At 40.6% G+C, this 10,000-nt stretch overlaps 1 protein-coding gene across 1 annotated transcript in view; it reads right to left on the bottom strand.

Annotated features, from left to right (window-relative positions):
* LOC139750795 (junctional adhesion molecule-like) overlaps positions 1-10,000 on the bottom strand; it is a 135,815-nt gene that overhangs the window by 124,901 nt on the left and 914 nt on the right. The gene's annotated exons all lie outside the window — the stretch shown is intronic.

The following is a 10,000-nucleotide window of genomic DNA, read 5'->3' as shown; positions in this document are numbered from 1 at the left end:
CTTAGTCGCTGTCTCCCGCGTTAGCGAGGTAGCGCAAGGGAACAGACGAAAGAATGGCCCAACCCTCCCACTTTCACATGTATGTACATAAACGCCCACACACGCACATATACATACCAATACATTTCAACGTATACATTCATATACATACACAGACATATACATATATACACATGTACACATTCATACTTGCTGCCTTCATCCCGCCACACATGAAATAGCATCCCTATCCCCCTCCTCCCGCGCGGTAGCGCCAGGAAAAGACAAAAAAGGCTACATTCGTTCACACTCAGTCTCTAGCTGTCATGTGTAATGCACCGATACCACAGCTCCCTTTCCATATCCAGGCCCCCACAAAACTTTCCATGGTTCAACCCAGACTCTTCAATCCATTGACAAACACGTCCACCCATGTATACCACATCGTTCCAGTTCACTGTATTCTTTGCACGCCGTTTCACCCTCCTGTATGTTCAGGCCCCGATCGCTCAAAATCTTTTACTACTCCATCCTTCCACCTCCAATTTGGTCTCCCACTTCTCTCGTTCCCTCAACCTCCGACACATATATCCTCTTGGTCAGTCTTTCCTCACTCATTCTCTCCATGTGACCAAACCATTTCAACACACCCTCTCTGCTCCCTTAACCACTCTCTTTTTATTACCACACATCTCATATATATATATATATATATATATATATATATATATATATATATATATATATATATATATATATATATATATATATAATCAGTGACACTTAGATATAATCCTCGCCCTCTCAACATGAAGACTATTTTGTTTCTCATTTCTAAATACAGCTCATTATCTTGGCAGGACTTCCCTGATACAGCACTCTGTAATCTTCTCATACTGGACACAAGATTCTTCAGATGCAAACATCTTGTAATACCTTCCTCATCCACCGTGGGTTCCTCTGTTACAATAAACTGTATCTCAACCTTACGGGACACTGTCCCTTTGTCGTACATCACGCTGTATTCTCATCTATGAACCGCACTGTATTTGTCTTCATCCACCGCCAGGCGTTTTCTCTCCACATCCCGCTGTGTCCTCCTCGTCTTGCTCAACACTGTATTTCTCTGCCGTATGGAATATTCGCCTCCCACTCGCGTGGCGCAGCATCACTGTGGCATGACGCTCTATTGCCCTCGTATACTACACGGTATTTCCCCTCTAGCGTGAGAACGCTGGACATGCCTCAGCATCAATGTCGTCCTCTCACGGAGTTTCTGCCTCATACATGAGGTTCACCTGCCGCCCAGCTCTTTGCTGCCCCTCCTCACACTCACAGCTGTATGCCAGTAGCCTCATAAACATGGACCTCCCCTCTCATCTCTCATGGGTTCGAAATATATATATAAAAGAAAATAAAACGCTTCTGAATTTCTAATCAACTAATCAAATTAAGTAAAACTCGTTTGATCGGAAATCCTTTAAGATAAGTAAGCCCACGAAGATTTACCATCGAGTATTTGGGATTTCAGATAAATCTAGAAGTACTGGAATAAATGATGAGTCCAGAGTCACTGGAATAAATCCAGCAGGTACTGGAATAAATCCAGAGGTACTGGTATGAATGATAGATCCAGAGTTACTGGAATAAATCCTGAGGTACTGGTGTAAATGAAAAATCCAGAGTTACTGGAATAAATCCAGAGGTACTGGTATATATGATAAATCCAGAGTTACTGGAATAAATCCAGAGGTACTGGTATATATGATAAATCCAGAGTTACTGGAATAAATCCAGAGGTACTAGTGTAAATGATAAATCCAGTTGCTGGTATAAATCCAGAGTTACTGGTATTAATCCAGAGTTACTGGTATAAATCCAGAGGTACTGGTATAAATCCAGAGTTACTGGTATAAATCCAGAGTTACTGGTATAAATCCAGAGTTACTGGTATAAATCCAGAGGTACTGGTATAAATCCAGAGGTACTGGTATAAATCCAGAGTTACTGGTATAAATCCAGAGTTACTGGTATAAATCCAGAGGTACTGGTATAAATCCAGAGGTACTGGTATAAATCCAGAGGTACTGGTATAAATCCAGAGGTACTGGTATAAATCCAGAGGTACTGATATAAATCCAGAGGTACTGGTATAAATCCAGAGGTACTGGTATAAATGGTAAATCCAGTGGTACTGAAATAAAATCTGGAGCTGAGGGGGACCCAGTAACAGACTCCAGCCTGTCCCCGTTACACACTCCCCCCTTCTCACCTCCCGGAAGACCTGGAAGGGGGTTGAGACGAGTGGATGACTTGCTGGCGGTGGCACAGGACCTGCTGGAAAAAGAGGTATCGCCACTCACACACACTGCACACTGTAAGCTGCCGTGTGCACCAGGCCGGGCTCTGTGGTGGGTGCCGTGTGCACCGGGCCGGCCAGGGAGAGAAAGAGAGAGAGAGAGAGAGAGAGAGAGAGAGAGAGAGAGAGAGAGAGAGAGAGAGAGAGAGAGAGAGAGATGGTGTTGGTGGACTCCTCCCGCAGTTGGTAAACACCGCAGGGCGACGACGTTGGGTCATCGTCCGACGACGGAAAAGAGCACAACGGCGTCACCAAGGGCTATCTCGTCCTAAAGGAGTCCACCTTATCCCACTCCCGCTTGGAGGGCGGGTGCCGAAATCCCAGAGAATGGTCCCGTTTATATTCCTTCTTATATATATATATATATATATATATATATATATATATATATATATATATATATATATATATATATATATATATATATAATCATCATCAGAGCGCATAAAAATGGATATGATGCATTTAATATTTACATTATGAGTTTGAGCCCAAAGCATAAATTCTGGAATGCTCATTGAGAAAAAAAAATATATATATATATCATAAAAGCCCTACGTGATATGAATAATCGAGAAAGAATACAGAAGATAATTACTTACAATCACACCTCATTTATATAATACATCAAAACGTGTTTCATTTTCCCCGTGGGCTCATAGGAATATCTTGATCACGCGCAAAATTGTGATCTTTTCCAATATATATATATATACATACATATATATATATATATATATATATATATATATATATATATATATATATATATATATATATATATATATATATATATATATGATCCCTGGGGATAGGGGAGAAAGAATACTTCCCACGTATTCCCTGCGTGTCGTAGAAGGCGACTAAAAGGGGAGGGAGCGGGGGGTTGGAAATCCTTCCCTCTCATTATTTTTTTTTAATTTTCCAAAAGAAGGAACAGAGAAGGGGACCAGGTGAGGATATTCCCTCAAAGGCCCAGTTCTCTGTTTTTAACGCTACCTCGCTAACGCGGGAAATGGCGAATAGTTTGAAAGAAAGAAATATATATATATATATATATATATATATATATATATATATATATATATATATATATATATATATATATTTTTTTTTTTTTCTTTTTTTTTTTTTTCAAACTATTTGCCATTTCCCGCGTTAGCGAGGTAGCGTTAAGAACAGAGAACTGGGCCACTGAGGGAATATCCTCACCTGGCCCCCTTCTCTGTTCCTTCTTTTGGAAAATTAAAAAAAATTGAGAGGGGAGGATTTCCAGCCCCCGCTCCCTCCCCTTTTAGTCGCCTTCTACGACACGCAGGGAATACGTGGGAAGTATTCTTTCTCCCCTATCCCCAGGGATAATATATATATATATATATATATATATATATATATATATATATATATATATATATATATATATATATATATATATATGAAGAATGTGTCGGGACAAAGAACGTTATCTGATAGTGCAAATATGGGTATGTTTAAAGTTATATTAGTCCCTACAATAATATATGGTTGCGAGGCATGAGCTGTAGGTGAGGCTGTGTGGAGGAGGTTGAGTATGTTGGAAATGAAATGTTTGAGGACTGTACGTGGTGTGAGGTGGTTTGATCGAGTAAGTAATGGAAGGGTAAGAGAGATGTACGGTAATAAAAAGAGTATGATTGAGAGAGCAGAAGAGAGTGTGTTAAAATGGTTTGGACACATGGAGAGAATGAGTGAGGAAAGGTTGACAAAGATGATATATTGTCAGAGGTGGAGGGAATGATAATCCCTCCATCATAGCTGGACAGCACATGAAGGACGTATTTTCATGGCGCTTCCCACTGACCTCCCGCCGGAGAGGTGGTCATGCATGGATGAGGACCGCCATCAAAACAATTATAAGTAACGGGTCAGCGTCAATGATTTTCTAAATTATGTTGAATTCAGGCAATACGGCCCTGGCCTGGCCTGGCCTGGCCTGGCCTGGCTGGTGGAGGGGTTGTAAGAAGTCGGGAGGTTGTAAGTCCTCGGGAAAGATGGAAGATCAAGTGGTTGTCCTAACGGACAGGTGGACAAATCTAGTGTTGAAGGTAACTAAGGATAAAGAATGAAAGGAATATTGCTCTCGCAGGAATGATTATAGGACGAGCCCATAAATGATAAATGAAACGATTACTGATAACATACAGAGGAAAAGGATAATTGACTTGTTACATTTGGGGGAAAAGGAAGTTCAGAATCAAATCATAAAGTGAACTTCAGCAGAGTAGAGAATCAGGGTAAATTTCAGCGATGTGGTAGGAAATATATTCGTGTTAGAATGCAGAAAAAGCACGCACACACACACACACACACACACACACACACATATATATATATATATATATATATATATATATATATATATATATATATATATATATATGTATCCTAAAGTTACAACGCGAGTGAAAGGCCATTCAACGAGTCCATTATTTCGCAGCATTTTATTGTAATGCAGCCTCGAACCTCTACGTGGACCCCCATTAAAAAAGGACCCAGGTCCTTGGCATCCTCCCTCCCCAACACCCACCCTATTCCTTTTATTTATCTCCCTTGGTTCCGTCCACTGCCATATCCACTCCCAGGTACCAAGAGCATTCCATTTCCTCCAGGTTCTTTCCAGTCACACTCACATTCCAACCAATCTGTCTCTTGCTCCTGTTGAATTTAACATAGTTACTTTTATTCACACACACACACACACACACACACACACACACACACACACACACACACACACACACACACACACACACACACACAACACACACACACACAATCACATACACACACACACACACACACACACACACACACACACACACACACATATATATATATATATATATATATATATATATATATATATATATATATGTTTGGTAAAGTGTGTGAAAGAAGAAAGTTAAGAGTAAATGTGAATAAGAGCAAGGTTATTAGGTACAGTAGGGTTGAGGGTCAAGTCAATTGGGAGGTGAGTTTGAATGGAGAAAAACTGGAGGAAGTGAAGTGTTTTAGATATCTGGGAGTGGATCTGGCAGCGGATGGAAACATGGAAGCGGAAGTGGATCATAGGGTGGGGGAGGGGGCGAAAATTCTGGGAGCCTTGAAGAATGTGTGGAAGTCGAGAACATTATCTCGGAAAGCAAAAATGGGTATGTTTGAAGGAATAGTGGTTCCAACAATGTTGTATGGTTGCGAGGCGTGGACTATGGATAGAGTTGTGCGCAGGAGGATGGATGTGCTGGAAATGAGATGTTTGAGGACAATGTGTGGTGTGAGGTGGTTTGATCGAGTAAGTAACGTAAGGGTAAGAGAGATGTGTGGAAATAAAAAGAGCGTGGTTGAGAGAGCAGAAGAGGGTGTTTTGAAATGGTTTGGTCACATGGAGAGAATGAGTGAGGAAAGATTGACCAAGAGGATATATGTGTCGGAGGTGGAGGGAACGAGGAGAAGAGGGAGACCAAATTGGAGGTGGAAAGATGGAGTGAAAAAGATTTTGTGTGATCGGGGCCTGAACATGCAGGAGGGTGAAAGGAGGGCAAGGAATAGAGTGAATTGGAGCGATGTGGTATACCGGGGTTGACGTGCTGTCAGTGGATTGAATCAAGGCATGTGAAGCGTCTGGGGTAAACCATGGAAAGCTGTGTAGGTATGTATATTTGCGTGTGTGGACGTATGTATATACATGTGTATGGGGGTGGGTTGGGCCATTTCTTTCGTCTGTTTCCTTGCGCTACCTCGCAAACGCGGGAGACAGCGACAAAAAAAAAAAAAAATATATATATATATATATATATATATATATATATATATATATATATATATATATATATATATATATATATATATATATATATACATACACACACACACACACACACACACACACACACACACACACACACACACACAACGAGTATGCTCCGAGAGCCGTGTCATCAGCAAACAGCAACTGGCTTACCTCACAGGCTTCCCTCAAAATAATACGACTGCCTACAGACCCATCCCTCAACACCTCATCCATAAACAGACTGAACAGCCATGGTGACATCACCCACCCCTGCCGCAGTTACACCTTCGTAGGGAACCAGGTGAGAGGGATGTATTAAGATATGGTTAGGGTAGGAGAGATGTCTGGTAGTGAGAAGTCTGTGGTTGAGAGAGAACTTGAAGATGCTGTTAAAAAAAAGGAAGTTTGGATGTCTGGAAAGAATGAGTGTGGAGAGGTTTGATTATTTGTATGGGTCAGAAGTGAAGAGAATGCGAGTCCCGATGATGAGATGGGAAGATTCAGTGAAAGATGCGTTGAGGGATCGGGATCTGACCATGCAGGAGGGTGCGAGGCTTGCATGAAATTGAGAGAATTGGAGGGATGTGGTACATAGTGAGCGACGGCCTGTGTCATTGGGCTGAACCGGGGCATAATGAAGCTGTTCAGAGGACGCCACGGAAAGTGTCATTTGGGTTTGGGTGTGGGTAGCGGGCTGTATACTTGACGACTAGTGATTGGTTGTGAGCATATGGGGGTCATTGTGCTTCTGTTCCTGGCGCTACCTCGTGACGTGGGAAACGGCGAGGAAGTGTGAAGTGTGAAGAATTACATTGACTTCAGTATGTATAATTACACGTACATATACTTCAGGTAGAGGTAAGCTTTTCATTGCTACTCGGCAGTTAGTTATAGATTGGTTAGGGTGGTTACCAGTTATAGATTGGTTAGGGTTGTTACCAGCTATAGATTGGTTAGGGTTGTTACCAGACTCCACTGACGAGAGGTTACACTGCTAGTGATGTGATATGTCGCCTTTGGTGAGGCTGTATCATCGTCATTTGGAACTGAGGGCATTCTCTTCAAAAAAAATTCTCTCTCCAAAGGGGGTCCATCTCGTCCCTGCTACTGAGTGTAGCGCAGCCTTGGGCTCGCAGTAAAGACTTGAAAGGAGGTCATGAGTAACACCAGGTCTTAGGGTGATAAAAGTTAAGAATATGTAAGACACAAGTAGATTAAAGATAAGAATATGTAAGAGACAACAGGATTAAAGATAAGAATATATAAGAGACAACAGAATTAGAATATGTAAGATAAGAATATGTAAGAGACAACAAGATTAAAGATAAGAATATGTATGACACAACAAGATTAAAGATAAGAATATGTAAGACACAACAAGATTAAAGATAAGAATATGTATGACACAACAAGATTAAAGATAAGAATATGTAAGAGACAAGAAGATTAAAGATAAGAATATGTAAGACACAACAAGATTAAAGATAAGAATATGTAAGAGACAACAAGATTAAAGATAAGAATATGTAAGACACAACAAGATTAAAGATAAGAATATGTAAGACACAACAAGATTAAAGATAAGAATATGTAAGAGACAACAAGAAGAAGGAATCATGAATCCAGGACATCAAAGTTCTGTACTGCATCCCAAGCAATTATCGAAGGCAAACTCATTTCAACAGAACGTGTACCATACTAGAACTCACTCCGCCTGAGGACAGTGGGACTGGTGACCCAAGCTTGACCTGTTCCGGAAGTGAACAGCACTTCCACGTTCTTCAGGAGGAGTTGGTTCTATGACTTATTTATCATCTTGTTATCTGCATATCTCTGGACTTTCTTGTGGCTTGAAATACCGTCGAGAATTTCAAGTTTCTATGTTTGTGACTACGGCTAGATTTCCCGCATCAGCATTCCATTTCATGTGAAATACTGTAACATTTTATATATATATATATATATATATATATATATATATATATATATATATATATATATATATATATATGTGTGTGTGTGTGTGTGTGTGTGTGTGTGTGTATGTGTGTGTCTGATTCTATCTATCTATCTATCTATCTATCTATCTGTGTATCTATCTATCTATATATATATATATGCCCAGTCCTCTGTTCCTAACGCTACCTCGCTAACGCGGGAAATGGCGAATAGTTTAAAGAAAGAAGAAATATATATATATATATATATATATATATATATATATATATATATATATATATATATATATATATATATATATATATAAAGACCTCGAAGTCTAATGAGAGAAAACATGAAAATAATGAAGCAACGAAAACGAATTAGATGAGTATGACACGCCATAATTAATCAAAGTCTGATGGAAAACGAGTCGTGCCAATTTTGCGCAGAGAATGAAGTCCAATTTTAAATCCAATGTCGCCTTATTAGAGAATGTAAAATAAAAAGCATTATCGTAGAACACGAATGGTCAGAGCCCATGTAGAAGGATAGCATTTCTTTTCTCCCAATGTTTCCACAATTTTCATGCGTCTCTTTTTCATTATCTTGGAGATAGAATGAATCTTTTTCTTTTTCTAATGATCCACGAAGACAGAGACATTCACACGGTACGTCCCGAGTCCCCGTGTGTATCTCCTCATTACTGAGAACCTCTGTATGCCGTTTCCGACCCACGATTGATTGCCATTTAAAGTAAAAAAAAAAAATCATAATGGATTACAATACGCGTTATCAAAACCAACAGAAGAAAATGGTGATGGTATGAAATAGAATAGAAAAGAAAATGGCATAGATGAATATCAGTGACACAGTGTTAAGGGCGTTCTACTATCGACCAAGGTTAGCCCAGTTCTGGTCGGTCCAGCTCGTCAAATCATGAGGAACAACAGATCGACCTAGTTCTGGTCGGTCCAGCTCGTCAAATCATGAGGAACAAACAGATCGACCTAGTTCTGGTCGGTCCAGCTCGTCAAATCATGAGAAACAAACAGATCGACCTAGTTCTGGTCGGTCCAGCTCGTCAAATCATGAGGAACAAACAGATCGACCTAGTTCTGGTCGGTCCAGCTCGTCAAATCATGAGGAACAAACAGATCGACCTAGTTCTGGTCGGTCCAGCTCGTCAAATCATGAGGAACAAACAGATCGACCTAGTTCTGGTCGGTCCAGCTCGTCAAATCATGAGGAACAAACAGATCGACCTAGTTCTGGTCGGTCCAGCTCGTCAAATCATGAGGAACAAACAGATCGACCTAGTTCTGGTCGGTCCAGCTCGTCAAATCATGAGGAACAAACAGATCGACCTAGTTCTGGGTGGCCTAGGGCCATGCCACACTGCCTCGAGCCTCGAGTCTTCGGTTTTTCATCTCGTTCGGTGTAACCAGTTGTCAAGATCTTTCCACGACTGCCATAGATTACCTTGATCTGTCTGTCTCTTCCATCGTTCTTGCTTTGAGAAACACACTGGTTTTCTTCCCCCCCCCCCCCCCCCCCCCCCCCCCACGAGTGTTTTGAGCAGCCGTGAGGATAAAGGATTTTCTTGAAATATACCCACAGTTCCTTCGAAGGAAAGGATTCCTCATCCTTAATCTTATTTGGAATCTCCTCCAGTCTCAATCAGTATTAAGTGGCTTGAGTGAGCGATGATTCAGTGGAGAGTGTTATTAAAGGCGGGGAGAAAAAAAAAGAGAGTAAAAGTTAGATTCGTGAAGAATTCTTCGTTGCTGCCAAGGTGATTTTTATCATTCGTTCTATACTCTCATACTTCCGTACCGACGTATACACTTCTTCATATCATAATTTTTTTAATCAGACACTCCCATTACACACAC

This window comes from Panulirus ornatus, chromosome 10, assembly GCF_036320965.1.
Source record: "Panulirus ornatus isolate Po-2019 chromosome 10, ASM3632096v1, whole genome shotgun sequence".
Taxonomy (NCBI): Eukaryota; Metazoa; Arthropoda; class Malacostraca; order Decapoda; family Palinuridae; genus Panulirus; species Panulirus ornatus.
Note: the sequence above shows the minus strand (reverse complement) of the source record. Positions and strands in the feature narration are given on the sequence as shown.